The sequence below is a fragment of the Lactuca saligna genome, chromosome 9 (genome assembly GCF_052625555.1).
Source record: "Lactuca saligna cultivar CGN05327 chromosome 9, ASM5262555v1, whole genome shotgun sequence".
Taxonomy (NCBI): domain Eukaryota; kingdom Viridiplantae; phylum Streptophyta; class Magnoliopsida; order Asterales; family Asteraceae; genus Lactuca; species Lactuca saligna.
The window spans coordinates 43947362-43962605 of record NC_136425.1 but is presented as its reverse complement, the minus strand read 5'-3'; the positions used below and the strand labels follow the sequence as shown (position 1 = coordinate 43962605).

Here is a 15244-nt window from a genome sequence, read left to right as displayed (position 1 = left end):
AAATTAAATATAATATATGGTTTAATGTTACTTATAGTTGTTTTTATTGTTAATTAATTTTTTAAAATTTATTTTCTTAATGTTTTAATTTCTATTATTATAATTATTTAAAACATCAAATATTGTTTTTTGATTTTAAAGGCGACAGTATAACTATTTATATAGAGTTATTTTTAATTATTGTTATTTTAAGTTGTTTTAAGCTACTTATTTGAAAACTCTTAATTATTATAAAAGTATCTTTAGGAAATACTTTAGTTAAATTGAGATTACAATTTAGTTTTTGGATTTATCACCACAATTTATCACTTTTAACTATTTACAAGATATTCTTTGGTTTTTTAAGTAGAACTGAAATTTATATTTAAGTTGACACTATAATGTTATATTTAAATTAGCAATTTAAGTATTTTGTCCAAACTGTTCAAAAGTTGTAGACTTAAACTGATAATGGTTTACATACAACAAAATTTTAAATCTAATAAATTACGTATAATATGTATAAAGTTAAAAACATAACTTTACAAGTAGAAGTAAATATATTATTTTAAAATTGAAATCTAGTTTATTTATGATTATACTTTAGGTTTGATATTTATTTAGTTTTATTAACCAACTTATAATCATTATTAGAAAGACACTTCATTTTATCACTTTTAACTATTTAAAAAATATTGTGTTTTGGTTGTTTAAGTTAAACTAAATATTTAAGCTGACCCTATAATGTTATACTTAAATTAATAATTTAAGTATTTTATACAAGTTGTTCTAAATTTTATCTTTATACATGAGAGTTTCAAATGAATGTGGTGAAATGAAAAATGCATGAGAGTTTCAAATGAATGTCTTGAAAGGAAAAAACGTTGCCTTTATAAATATATATAGATATAGATTCCTATTTTAACTATGAAATATAAAGTTCGAATGCATGATAAGACATATGTTTGGGTTAACCCTTGGTTGGCAAATAAACCTCTCAAGGATTGTTACAACAAGTTGTTTAGATTGGAAGTGAATGCGATATACAAGGATTGTGATCGGTGGCAACATGGTACATGACATTATGATTGGATTCAGTGTTAGAGGAGTGGTGTTATCGAATATCAATTTTAGGATTTGCTTTCGAATTTGAGTTCGATTAATGTTGATTCTAAGTTGGATCCGTGGTGGTGGGATTTAAGTGGCACAGATGATTTTTCGGTGGGGATTACTAGAAGATATATTGACAATTTAATGATGTCAGATTTGGATAAGTTACACGGAGTTTTGTATGCCTAGGCAGGTCAATGTTTTAAAATGGAGAGTTTCACTTTATTGACTCCATCTCGGTCAAATCTTTCCAAGAAAGGTATAGATTTGCATTCGATAACTTCTCTAGTACGTAATGTGGAAGTGGAATCCATCGAGCACGGTTTTTTTTCAAGTGTGAAGTCGCTTCTAACTTGTTGATGTAGATTTCTTTGTGTGATATAAGGCTACTTGATTGAGTTTCAATCCAAAAATGGATATATTGGGTTGATGACTCACGTATGTCACATGAGCATAAACAACGGGTAGAAATGGTGATGCTTACCACGTAGTGGATCATATGGAGGTTTAGACACAGCAGTTCCTTTTTCCTTTACTTGGGTTAAATTTAGAGATTCCAATGTTGTTTCTTGGAACATATAAACTCCTTTGTAATTGTTTTTCCTTCTAGCAATTGTTAGAAGTGTGAATATATAGATTGTGTTTGCTGTTAAAAAAAAATACAAAAGAGCGTTTCATATAAGTCATCTAATATAATCTAATTCGATAAAGATATCATATATTATAATTATTGAAAATTATATTATATCAAAATACTAAATTAAAATTGATATATAAATTCCATACCTGGACTCGTAATTTATTGGTTTGGTGGAGCACATTCTTATTGGTTACGGAGCCGATAAGATTTGCCCATTCCTCATCCACTTTCGTTATATATATATATATATATATATATATATATATATATATATATATATATATATATATATATATATATATATATATATATATATATATATATATATATATATATATGGAAAAGGAAATATACATTACAGCCCCACCTAAGCTTAGGTACTAAACCTCTTGAAAATAAGTTGTTTTATTATATAAAGATTACAGTTAATGGATTCACGATTAATATTTCAAGATGTAAATTCAAGATCGACACAGTAAGGTTTAGGGTTTAGGTTTAGGTTTAGGTTTAGGTTTAGGCTTTAGGGTTTAGGGTTTAGGGTTTAGATGTACATATTAATGTTGTATCTTATCCTATGAGTTCGATCTTAAAGCTAAGTAACTAAAAAATCACAGCAGTTGTGATTCCACTCGTTTGTAGACTTGTCTAGAATCCATGATACGATAAATCATTTGATTGGAAATATAAATGTAGTCATGAAATGCGCATGCTTAGTCAAGATTCCTCTAATAAATATTCAAGTGCATTACAAACATGTATGAATAATGTCCTTTCGTGGGTTATGTTTTGAAGAGAAGCAAGAATGAATCTCATAGTCATTAATATTAGTAGGAGATGACGTGAGATTTGTTTTAAATGAGTAAAGGGAAAATGAATCAGGAGGTTTGTTCTCATTTGGTCCCTTTACTTTTTTTTTGTACTCAATATACCATCAAACTTGTTGTTTGTGTTCACCATAACCCTTTGACCGGCTATCACAGGTCAAAAGTCGGTCAAAAGGGTTACGGTGAACACAAACAACACGTTCGATGGTATATTGAATACAATAAAAAGGAAAGTGACCAAATGAGTACAAACGCAAAAGTTAATTACCCTCAAGAGTCATTTTCCCTTAACTATTTTGTTAAACCATTTGTCCATTTCAAGTATAGAAATTTTAAATTACTTTATTTTTTTCTTTTTTTGTAGATTACAATCACAATAAATTTTCATTTACTCTTCAACTTTTAATTTTGTATGTTATTATGTATAACAAAATCTCACTTATGTTGGTTTTCTTAATTTTGTACATTATCAGATCAAGTACAAAAAATTTGATTTAAAACATCGGGATGTCATGTTCCGATACAGACATATAAGCATAAACAGAACTTACATTCAATTACTGATCGGGATGTCAAGCCCACCAAGCAAATTACACCCTTTGATTGCTAACTAAACGTAATATAATGGTAAAAAGGGGTATCGATCCTCGGGGAAATGGTTGTATTCAATCACCAATGCAATTTAATAGAACTAGTGAAATTAAACTAACTAACTACAATTAAAATAAAAAGGGGGGTGTTTGATTACTTGATAACTAAAATACTTGAATAACTAAAAATCTTGCAATTAAGCAAGTTGATGAGATACTCAAAGGTTGTGAATAATTGGTTAACTAAGGCAATTCAACACAATGAACATTTGTGTATTTATCATTAGGATCTAATACAAAGCTTATCTTTCATCCCAAATTGGTTATAGCAATCATGAAGCATGATATGCCAAGATTCCTCATAGATAGTATGGAGGTTGGGGAAGCCCACAACACACCTTCTTAATTAAGATCAAGGGTCAATTGAAGCAATTAATCCCAAGAAATCAATTAGCTTTAAGAATGAAGGAATCCCCAATTCCTAGAGGATGTCAAATGCTTACACATCCATAAAGGAGATGTGATTCACAAGCTAGAGATGATTTCTACCATCATAAAGCCTTTGTTCTAGATAAATTCAATGATCCAATGCAAAATCAATGAAATAAATCAACTATTGTTCAATCAAATACTAAGCTCATGATCAAAGTATCAAATAAGCATAAGAATTGCAAACTAGAATCATAAACATGGAATAAATTGATAATCAACATAAACCTTCAAAACCCACAAACATTCATTGGTTTTCAGCCAAAATTAACCAAATAAGAGTATTAGCCACTCATGGCAACAAAGAAACAAGAACAATAATCTAATTGCATAAACAAACTACCTAAGATTTGGAAAGATGAAAGGAAATGAACTTTTGCTCCCAAAATCGCCTCTTGCAGGTCTCTAATGGTGGAAAAAACGTGAATATGAGCCCCAGATCTGATCCCCAAAGGTTAAGGCAAGCCAAATGACCAAAATGCCCAAACTGGGCAGTTGCGCGGGTACCCGCGCGACGGAAATTCCACCCGCGCAAATGTTGTTGTAATGCTATTGGTCCACCAAGCCACTACACCCTTCCACTACCAAAGATTCCTTTGGTCCCCCCTCCTTGTCCCTGTAATTTGAAATGCACCAATCATCATTTAGCCATCAAATGGATGCTCCAAGCCCAAAATTTGAATTTTATGATCCATCTTCACAAGCCCAAATAATCCAAGCCAATATCTTTCAAAGCCCAATTCTTCCTCTTTGATTCCGCCAAGCCCAATAATGCCTCGGGAGCCCACTAAGTCCGTCTCCGATCAACCCACAACCGCAACAAGCACCGAAAAACCTACAAAATATCTTATGCAACATAACAAGCACCCGGTATGATCCATACTAAAGAAAAATAAATAAAATACAATGCATTAATGATAAAAAGATCTAAAAATCTAAAATAAACTAATAAAAATAAGGAAATAAAATAAGCTATCAAATCACCCCAAGCTTAAACCTAACTTGTCCTCAAGTTAGAACAAGACTAAAAATGAGCTCGGGATGAACTATCTAAAAAGGAAAAAGAAAGATACCATAGAACTTGGTCAACATCAGTCAACATGGTCAGAATTAGTCCTTCAATGGACCCTACGCATCTTCAAAATGTTCCCCGCTTTAGAGCCATAAACCACATTCTCAACCACTTGATGGGCGAATAGATCACGGCTGGATGCGGTCGCGGTGTGCAAGACAAAGGAAACAGAGATGCGCCCAGTGGGGGCACTTTAAATCACCAATGTAGACCATAGTGCACGAAGGAAAGGCGCCTCTTCACACACTATGATTCCTACATTTGTCAGGCCAAAGTGTATAATAACGAAATAGGGTTTTGTAGCACGGCCTCCGGGCAAACATCCGGTTTCATAGGCTTCTCCCTTGTACTGTCCTTTACAGTCTACCGTCTCATCGTCGGGGCCTTTTCTCACCAAAAATCAAAAAAATAAAATAAAATAATAAAAATTATACTTAACCTAAATCTAAACCTAACAACCTAAATCTTCAATCTTGAACTTCTATTATTGGGTCTTCAATCACGTTTTGCTGCTTGGAATCTGGTATTTTTTTTTTTTTATATCATAATCAACATATATAACATAAGTCTTGAACTTGGAATCTTGTTCTTCTTTTTGTGTTGCTCTTTTTCTTCTTTGTTTTTGTTGCTTTTCTTGAATCATCTTTAATAGGCTCTTATTTTCTTCACTTTTTCAAATTTCTTCATTCTTTGTGTTGCTTCTTGAAAGGTCTAAGGAATTTCACCAAGTAACATAGGACTCCAATAGTGAAAATTGAGTGATAGATGGAGGCTAATATGAAAACCTAATGATCATTGACAACGTGCCAAGATCAACTAAAAAGGGTGGGAAATGACTCAAAAATGGGTGTTACCGAAAAGACTTGGTCCCAAAAGATGTGAATTGGGGGACCCACTTCAAAGTTCATCAAGCACCTCAATGCAAGGTGTGATAAACAAAATCTATCTAACTATCTATTATAGACCCCTAGAAAATTGATAACCTATCCTAAAAAGGCGGTGAGAATCTAACTAAACAAGGCTCGGACGAGACTCGGGAGTACTAAGGGGTACTCCCTCCAAAACCAAGATGCGAGTCTTCAATATCTTCAATGTCTTCAAAATACCTTACCGGGCTAGTCTTTGCTCGCACACATTGGCATGACCAACCACATCCCTCCGCACCTAGACCCAATCAAGCTACCTGCATCTGACCCCCACACAAGCGGTCTCAAAGTGGTCTGTGGGGCTCAAAACGTGCCCCATTCATCAAATACAAGGAATTCCATATCAAGACCCAGGACCAATCTATGATTCAATACTTATGACTCGGTGCTATGGTACCTGTAGGGATGAGAAGACAAGAGAGAACAAAAATGCATGAACTTAAACTAGAATGCATCTAAAAAGTATGAAAATTAGAAAAGAAAGAAAGAAAATATGCAATATTTTTGAAATTTTTTTTTTTTTTTTATGCAATTTTTATGAATGCCCTAAATGACTAACTCTAAATGCAACTATATACAACCTAAATGCAATAAAAAAAAGATTAGATTACCTCACCCCAAGCTTAAAATTAAGCATTGTCCTCAATGCTTAGGATGAGAGTAAGGAAGGATCATACCGGGATCAAGATGGAGGAGGCCCACGAGGAGGATAACCGTCCTCGGGCCGGAAATGATACCATAGGTCCTCCATGTAGGTGTGGGTGCGTGCTTGTTGTTCCTCTATGCGGTGGATGGCTGCGGTGTTTCTATTGCCTTGAAGGCGCAAGGAAGCAAGCTGGCTGTAAATATCGAGAGGAAATTCGTGTGCAGGGTCGGGCTCATTGGGTTGCTGGTGTGAGTGGTAGTCATACTTTGGTAGTGGAAGAGGTAATGGTGGTGGAGCGCCGACGAAGCGTCGCTTTTCCGGCGACGAAAAACGAGCGCAACCGACGGGGACGCCTTCGTGCGGTCGGAGAAGGAGGCGGCGGCGTGTTTGGTATTCGTTGCTGACGGGAGGCACAAGGAGGGAAAAGGGGAGCTGACGGGTTAAAGGGGTTATAAGGTTGGGTGATAAATGGGTCGAATCCGGTTCAAATAGTGGGTATGGGGCGGGTATTCGGGTAAGTTTTTTTTTTTGCAATTTAGGGCAAATATGGTGGCCGCGCATTAAATAAAATGAGTTAGTCTTGGCCGCGCAAACGTCCTGCGCGGGTGGGTATCAGCCGCGCGCAATAATCAGATTGTACCCCATGTTTGTGCAATTTGGAGTTCGGAATCTGCGCGGCTGGGGGCTGGTCGCGCAACATTTGCGCGGGCACCCGCGCGCAGCAATCAGAAAGCACCCCATGTTGGTGTAATTTAGAACTCGGGACCTGCGCGGTTGGGGTCGGTCGCGCAAAGTCTGCACGGGCACCCGCGCGAAAGTCAAAATTTTGGAAATTTTCAAACTTCACCAAAATCACTGGAAGGCTTCTATATGCTTATTTTTATGGCTAACTTCAAATGTAGAAACACCCAAAACTTCAAACAGACATTATTTATTTACATTGCATTTATTTAATGTCTTTGCCAAGACATAGTCCCGCTTCCATCAACTTTCGTAATTTGGTACTTCCAATGTTATGTTATCGAATTCTCTCGTATCAAAGCCTTCATAAAATGGTTTCAAGCGGTGCCCATTCACCTTGAATATTTGATTTGTTTCCAAACTCTTAATTTCAACCGCACCATGATCAAACACTTTTATGACAATAAAAGGACTGTGCCATCGAGATCGCAACTTTCCCGGGAATAGTTTTAAGCGTGAATGATAAAGAAGAACTTTTTGACCTGGAATAAAGTGTTTTCGAGTGATGTGCTTGTCATGAAACGCTTTCGTCTTATCTTTGTAGATGCTTGCGTTTTCGTAAGACTCGTTTCTCAACTCCTCAAGTTCTTGAAGTTGCATTTTTCGGTGCTTTCCACTTTCTTCAAGATCGAAATTGCACTTTTTAACCGCCCAATATGCCTTGTGTTCCAATTCCACCGGTAAATGACAAGATTTTCCATAGACAAGGCGGAATGGAGACATACCAATTGGAGTTTTGTAGGCGGTCCGATACGCCCATAAGGCATCTTCTAACTTTAAGCTCCAATCTTTTCGGGTAGTGTTGACGGTCTTTTCAAGAATTTGTTTGACTTCTCTGTTTGACACTTCGGCTTGGCCATTTGTTTGTGGATGATAAGCGGTTGATATCCGGTGTGTGACACCATATCTCTTTGTCATTGCTTCCATCATTTTATTGCAAAAATGAGTGCCCCTATCACTCACCAAGGCTCTCGGTACACCATACCTTGCGAAAATGTTTGACTTCAAGAAGTCAATAACAGTTTTTGAATCATCATGCCGTGTAGCCTTTGCTTCAACCCACTTTGAAACGTAATCAACTGCCAGGAGTATATAAGTATAACCAAACGAAACGGGGAAGGGACCTATGAAGTCGATTCCCCATACATCAAAGATTTCGCAAATAAGGATAGAACTTTGAATCATCTCATGCCTCATGGATATGGTACCCGTTCTTTGACATCTATCACAACTCTTGCAAAATAGATAGGTATCTCTTGACATTGTTGGCCAATAGAGTCCGCATTCAAGCACCTTTCGCATGGTTTTGTTTTGACCAAAATGTCCCCCGCATGCATATTCATGGCAAAATTTCAAAATTGACTCGAATTCATTTTGATGAACACACCTCCGTATTAGTTGATCCGGACAATGTTTCCAAAGATAAGGGTCGTCCCATACGTAGTATTTGGAATCACTCTTCAACTTGGCCTTTTGATGCTTGGTAAAGGCGTGAGGAATTTCTTTAGTAACCAAGTAATTGACAATATCCCCATACCATGGAATGGAATTTGAGATATGGAAGAGGTGCTCATCCGGGAATTCATCAAGAATAGGAGAAGAAGACTCGCCAACATTCAACCGACTTAAGTGATCCGCAACTAAGTTTTTGGCACCACTTTTATCCTTTATCTCAAGGTTGAATTCTTGTAAAAGAAGAATCCAACGAATCAACCGTGGTTTGGCATCTTTCTTGGTCATGAGATACTTTAATGCGGCATGGTCGGAATATACAATTACTTTTGTCCTAAGAAGGTATTGCCGGAATTTTTCCAATGCGAAAACAATGGCTAGAAGTTCCTTCTCAGTGGTGGAATAGTTGGCTTGAGCATTATCCAATGTCTTAGAAGCATAGTAGATGACATGTGATGCTTTGCCCTCTTTTTGACCTAAGACCGCTCCAATAGCAAAATTGCTTGCGTCACACATTATTTCAAATGGAAGCTCCCAATTTGGAGGTTGGATTATTGGCGCGGAAGTGAGCAAGTCTTTAAGTTTGTCAAAGGCTTCTTGGCATGCAACATTGAAGTCAAAGTCGATATCTTTTTGAAGGAGAAGGCACATTGGTCGCGTAATCTTGGAGAAATCTTTGATAAATCTTCTATAGAATCCCGCATGACCCAAGAAAGATCTCACTTCTCTAACACATGTTGGGTAAGGTAGGGTTTGGATGACGTCAATTTTGGCTTTATCAACTTCGATGCCCTTTTTGGAGACGATGTGTCCCAAAATGATTCCTTGATTAACCATGAAGTGACATTTCTCAAAGTTTAACACCAACTTTTTCTCTATTCACCTTTTCAAAATCTTCTTAAGGTTACCCAAACATTCATCAAACGAATTGCCATACACGGTGAAATCGTCCATAAACACTTCGATTATACTTTCAACATACTCGGAGAAGATACTCACCATGCATCTTTGGAATGTGGCGGGAGCATTGCATAATCCAAATGGCATCCGCTTGTAAGCAAATGTTCCAAAGGGGCATGTAAAAGTTGTTTTATCTTGATCTTCGGGGGCAACGGGTATTCGGTGAAAACCCGAGTATCCATCAAGGCAACAATAATGCGATTTCCCCGCCAATCGCTCGAGCATTTGATCAATGAAAGGAAGAGGGAAGTGATCTTTCCGCGTGCTTGAATTCAACTTTCTATAATCAATGCACACCCTCCATCCATTTTGAATTCGAGTTGGTACCATTACGCCTTTGTTATTCTCCACAACTGTGATTCCTGTTTTCTTGGGAACCACTTGCACCGGACTAACCCATTTGGAGTCGGAAATTGGATAAATCATATCTGCATCAAGTAGCTTGATTATCTCCTTCTTGACAACTTCCATCATGGGAGGGTTTAATCGTCGTTGAGCTTCCCTCCTAGGCTTGCAATCATCTTCCATGAGTATTTTGTGAGTGCATACATTAGGACTTATCCCTTTGATGTCCGCTATGGTCCATCCCATGGCTTCTTTATGCTCTTTCAAGACTTCAATCAATTGGTTTTCTTCAAAGTCTTTCAATTGAGAAGAGATAATCACCGGTAAAGTCTCATCTTGACCTAGATAAGCATATTTCAAATGGATAGGTAAAGCTTTCAACTCAAGTGTGGGTGGTTGGATTATGGAAGGTGGCATCTTGATTGGAGAATGAGATAATGCAACTTGAGAAACATCCTTCTTTGTGGAATTAGTAATTTCTAAAGCCTTCACAATATTTTCGACTTCGGAATCCAATGTATACATATCCAAGGTATTCTTCAAACTTTCACCTTCAAGACTCATGTTAAGCACCATCTTCAAAAGATCCCCATTTGATAACTCGAATAATTGTTGGGTGATTGGCTCAATCACATCAACTCGATACAATGGGGATATATTGCTAGGATATCTCATTGCGTCGAAGATGTTGAAGTGAATGGTCTCTCCATCAAACTCCATGGTGATCTTCCCATTGTGGACATCAATAATAGTGTGAGCGGTATTCATGAAGGGTCTTCCAAGGAGAATCATAGATGACTTGGAAGGAGTCTTTTCGTCAAGATCAATGACATAGAAATCCGCAGGAAATACTAGTTGATTAACTTGAACGAGTACATCCTCCAACATGCCTCTTGGAAATACACTTGACTTGTCCGCTAATTGAATAATGACTCCGGTTTCTTCCAAAGGTCCAACATTGAGAGATTGAAAAACCGAGTATGGCATGACGTTGATTGAGGCTCCAAGATCTAGCATGGCACTTTCAACATGTAAATCACCAATGGTACAAGGTATAACAAACATCCCCGGGTCTTTGCATTTGGGTGGAAGCTTCTTTTGGATGACCGCGGATACATTTGCATTTACTTGAATCTTCTCATTTGTCTTGAATTTTCTCTTGTTGGTGCACAAATCCTTAAGAAATTTGGCGTAACGTGGGATTTGCTTAATGGCATCCAAGAGTGAAATGTTGAGTTGAACTTTGCGGAAAGTCTCGAGAAACGCTTGCTCTTCTTCTTGTTTCTTTGAGGAAGCCAAACGTGATGGAAAAGGTGGTGGTATGACCAATGGTTTGATGGATTTGTTGGAACGGTCGGGTTGATTAACATTTGGCACAACCGGTTCTTTTGGAGGAACCACAACTTTTGGAGGTTCCACTATGATCACTTCATCTTTTTCTTCTCTTGAAACTCTTTTAGGTTGACTTTCTCCAAGTGTTTTCCCACTTCGTAAGGTGATGGCATTCACATTGGGGTTCTTCTCGGTTTGAGATGGAAGTTTTCCCCTTTGTTCTATCTTGTTGAGAGCGGTTGCCAAGTCTCCAATTTGTGGTTGAATGTTAGAGAAAGTATTCTTGGTTTCTTGTTGAAATTGGGTTTGACTTTGAGCAAGAGAAGTAACAAGTTCTTGAAGGCTCATTTTAGGGTTACCACTTGATTGACCTTGTTGTGGAGGGTGTTGGTAATGTGGAGGGTTATAAGAATTTTGTGGATATGGAGGTTTTTGGGATTGGTATTGTGGATGTTGCGGTCTCATCAAAAGATTTGGTGGATTTTGCTTTGGTGGATAAGGGTTGTTTTGGTTATTCCTCCAATTTTGGTTGAAATTGTTTTGAAATCCCATGGGTCTTGGTTGACTTTGATATCCGCCCATTGCATTCACATCTTCCGGTTCACTTCCAAGTATGGGACACTTATCCGTATAATGACCCGTCATTGCACAAATACCGCATACCATCAATTGCTGACCACTTCCCACTACCATTTGACTTAACACATTAGTCAAATCCAAGAGCTTTGATTCCAAATGTTTAGTGTTGCTAACTTCACCAACCACTTGTGTAGAATTTCTCTTCATGTCATTTCGAGTCCCAAAATTCCGTTGATTTTGAGAAACGGTACCAAAAAGTAATCGGATCTCGTGAGGGGTTTTGTTGAAGATGTCACCACCACTTGAAGCATCAATCATCCTCCGATCTTTTTCATTCATACCCTCATAAAATTTTTGAAGAAGTAGTTGTTCGGGTATATTGTGTTGAGGAAAACTTGTACACAAATTATTGAAGCGCTCCCAAAAATCATGAAATGTTTCATTTTCCCCTTGATGAATCCCCAAAATGTCACTTCTTTGACTTGATATCCGGGAGGTGGGATAGAATTTGATATTGAAGGCCTTGAGTAACTCTTCCCATGTGTGAATAGATCCCGGTGGTAAGTTGAATAACCACTCTCTAGCTTTGTCTTCCAAGGTGAGCGGGAATGCGGTTAACTTAAAATCATCCAATGTCACATTGTCGGGCAACATGCTAACACATATCATATGAAAGGACTTCAAATGCTTTTGAGGATCTTCTCTATCCAACCCATGGAACTTGGTAAGTTGATGGATGAAACTTGACTTCAATTCAATCCCTCGGCGGTTTGCGGGATAAACAATTGCAAGAGGTGTATGAATAACATCCGTTTCCATCATTTGTCTAAGTGTCAACTCTTGAGGAGGATTGGGTGGATTAGGTAGATTGGGGTATTGTTGCAAGTAATTGGGTGGTTGTTGGTAAGGTGGATATGGGTATTGTTGGTGATTGTAGATTGGTGGTGGATAACGTTGGTAGTTAGGGTATTGGTTGTAAGGAGGTTGTTGTTGTGGGTACATTGGGTTTTGGTACATTGGAGGGGGTTGGTAATTAGGTTGATTTGGGTAATGTACTTGTTGAACTTGAAAAGCATTGTTTTTAGGTTGGTTGTTTTGGTGGAGGTGTTGGTTTTGTAATTGTGGTTGTGGTTGATAATTGGGTTGGTTTTGAGGAGGGGCTTGATTCCAAGGTGGCATATCAATGAGAGGTTCTTGTGGTTGTTGTCTTGGTTGATGGGGTGGGGTATTGGCATCTTGGTTGATTGGGTTTGGGTTGGGATTATGAGGTGGAGTGTGATTCATGGCTATGTGGTTTTCAAATGGAATGTCTTCAAAGGAATGACCAACAATTGGAGAACTTGGTTCGGTGTCGGTATCACTTGAAGTATGAACTTGATCTTCTATGTTGATTAGTGGAGAAGAGGAAGAAGCTTGAACTAGTTGTTGTTGCTTTGCTTGTTTGGCTAACTTTTTCAACCTTTTTGCTTCTCTTTCAATTTCCGGATTGTAGAGTAGTTCACCGGTTCTTGTAGACCTAGGCATAAACAATCAAATAACAAAAACCAATTTCCCCGGCAACGGCGCCAAAACTTGGTCGGGATGTCAAGCCCACCAAGCAAATTACACCCTTTGATTGCTAACTAAACGTAATATAATGGTAAAAAGGGGTATCGATCCTCGGGGAAATGGTTGTATTCAATCACCAATGCAATTTAATAGAACTAGTGAAATTAAACTAACTAACTACAATTAAAATAAAAAGGGGGGTGTTTGATTACTTGATAACTAAAATACTTGAATAACTAAAAATCTTGCAATTAAGCAAGTTGATGAGATGCTCAAAGGTTGTGAATAATTGGTTAACTAAGGCAATTCAACACAATGAACATTTGTGTGTTTATCATTAGGATCTAATACAAAGCTTATCTTTCATCCCAAATTGGTTATAGCAATCATGAAGCATGATATGCCAAGATTCCTCATAGATAGTATGGAGGTTGGGGAAGCCCACAACACACCTTCTTAATTAAGATCAAGGGTCAATTGAAGCAATTAATCCCAAGAAATCAATTAGCTTTAAGAATGAAGGAATCCCCAATTCCTAGAGGATGTCAAATGCTTACACATCCATAAAGGAGATATGATTCACAAGCTAGAGATGATTTCTACCATCATAAAGCCTTTGTTCTAGATAAATTCAATGATCCAATGCAAAATCAATGAAATAAATCAACTATTGTTCAATCAAATACTAAGCTCATGATCAAAGTATCAAATAAGCATAAGAATTGCAAACTAGAATCATAAACATGGAATAAATTGATAATCAACATAAACCTTCAAAACCCACAAACATTCATTGGTTTTCAGCCAAAATTAACCAAATAAGAGTATTAGCCACTCATGGCAACAAAGAAACAAGAACAATAATCTAATTGCATAAAGAAACTACCTAAGATTTGGAAAGATGAAAGGAAATGAACTTTTGCTCCCAAAATCGCCTCTTGCAGGTCTCTAATGGTGGAAAAAACGTGAATATGAGCCCCAGATCTGATCCCCAAAGGTTAAGCCAAGCCAAATGACCAAAATGCCCAAACTGGGCAGTTGCGCGGGTACCCGCGCGATGGAAATTCCACCCGCGCAAATGTTGTTGTAATGGTATTGGTCCACCAAGCCACTACACCCTTCTACTACCAAAGATTCCTTTGGTCCCCCCTCCTTGTCCCTGTAATTTGAAATGCACCAATCATCATTTAGCCATCAAATGGATGCTCCAAGCCCAAAATTTGAATTTTATGATCCATCTTCACAAGCCCAAATAATCCAAGCCAATATCTTTCAAAGCCCAATTCTTCCTCTTTGATTCTGCCAAGCCCAATAATGCCTCGGGAGCCCACTAAGTCCGTCTCCGATCAACCCACAACCGCAACAAGCACCGAAAAACCTACAAAATATCTTATGCAACATAACAAGCACCCGGTATGATCCATACTAAAGAAAAATAAATAAAATACAATGCATTAATGATAAAAAGATCTAAAAATCTAAAATAAACTAATAAAAATAAGGAAATAAAATAAGCTATCAATTACACTAAAAAATTACATCTCCTTTAATCTCTCAGTGCAAAGCAGCTTCGTATCGATACACGTGATACAATTAAACAGAGTGGGTCAGGCTTGGGAGCCTGGTGAGCATATAGGGTTTTCAACCCACAATAATATGATTCTTATATTCAATCATCAAACAATCAACCCAATTACCCATCCCCATTATCTTCTTTTAATCTTCCCTAAAGATATTATCCTAAGGGTCATCTCCTATATCATATTTACCGCTCATCTCCTTACGTCTTATATCCTTATATGCTTGTTCCTAAGAACTTTTCCTAAGGATCATCTCCTGTATCATATATACAATGCTAATTCGAGGATCACTCCCTCAATATATGTTTAGTAAGGGTTAGGGTATCATCGCATGATTACACAGCCACAACATCGCCTGGACTCGTAAATCATAATAAGGGTTAGATTATCATCGCATGAATACGCAGCCACAACATCGCTTGGACTCGTAA

The 15244-nt window shown here is 37.3% G+C and overlaps 1 pseudogene; it reads right to left on the bottom strand.

Moving 5' to 3' along the window:
• Positions 1 to 7260: 7260 nt before the first annotated feature.
• LOC145016288 (uncharacterized) lies at positions 7261 to 12024 on the bottom strand (annotated as a pseudogene).
• Between the last annotated feature and the right edge of the window lie 3220 nt (positions 12025 to 15244).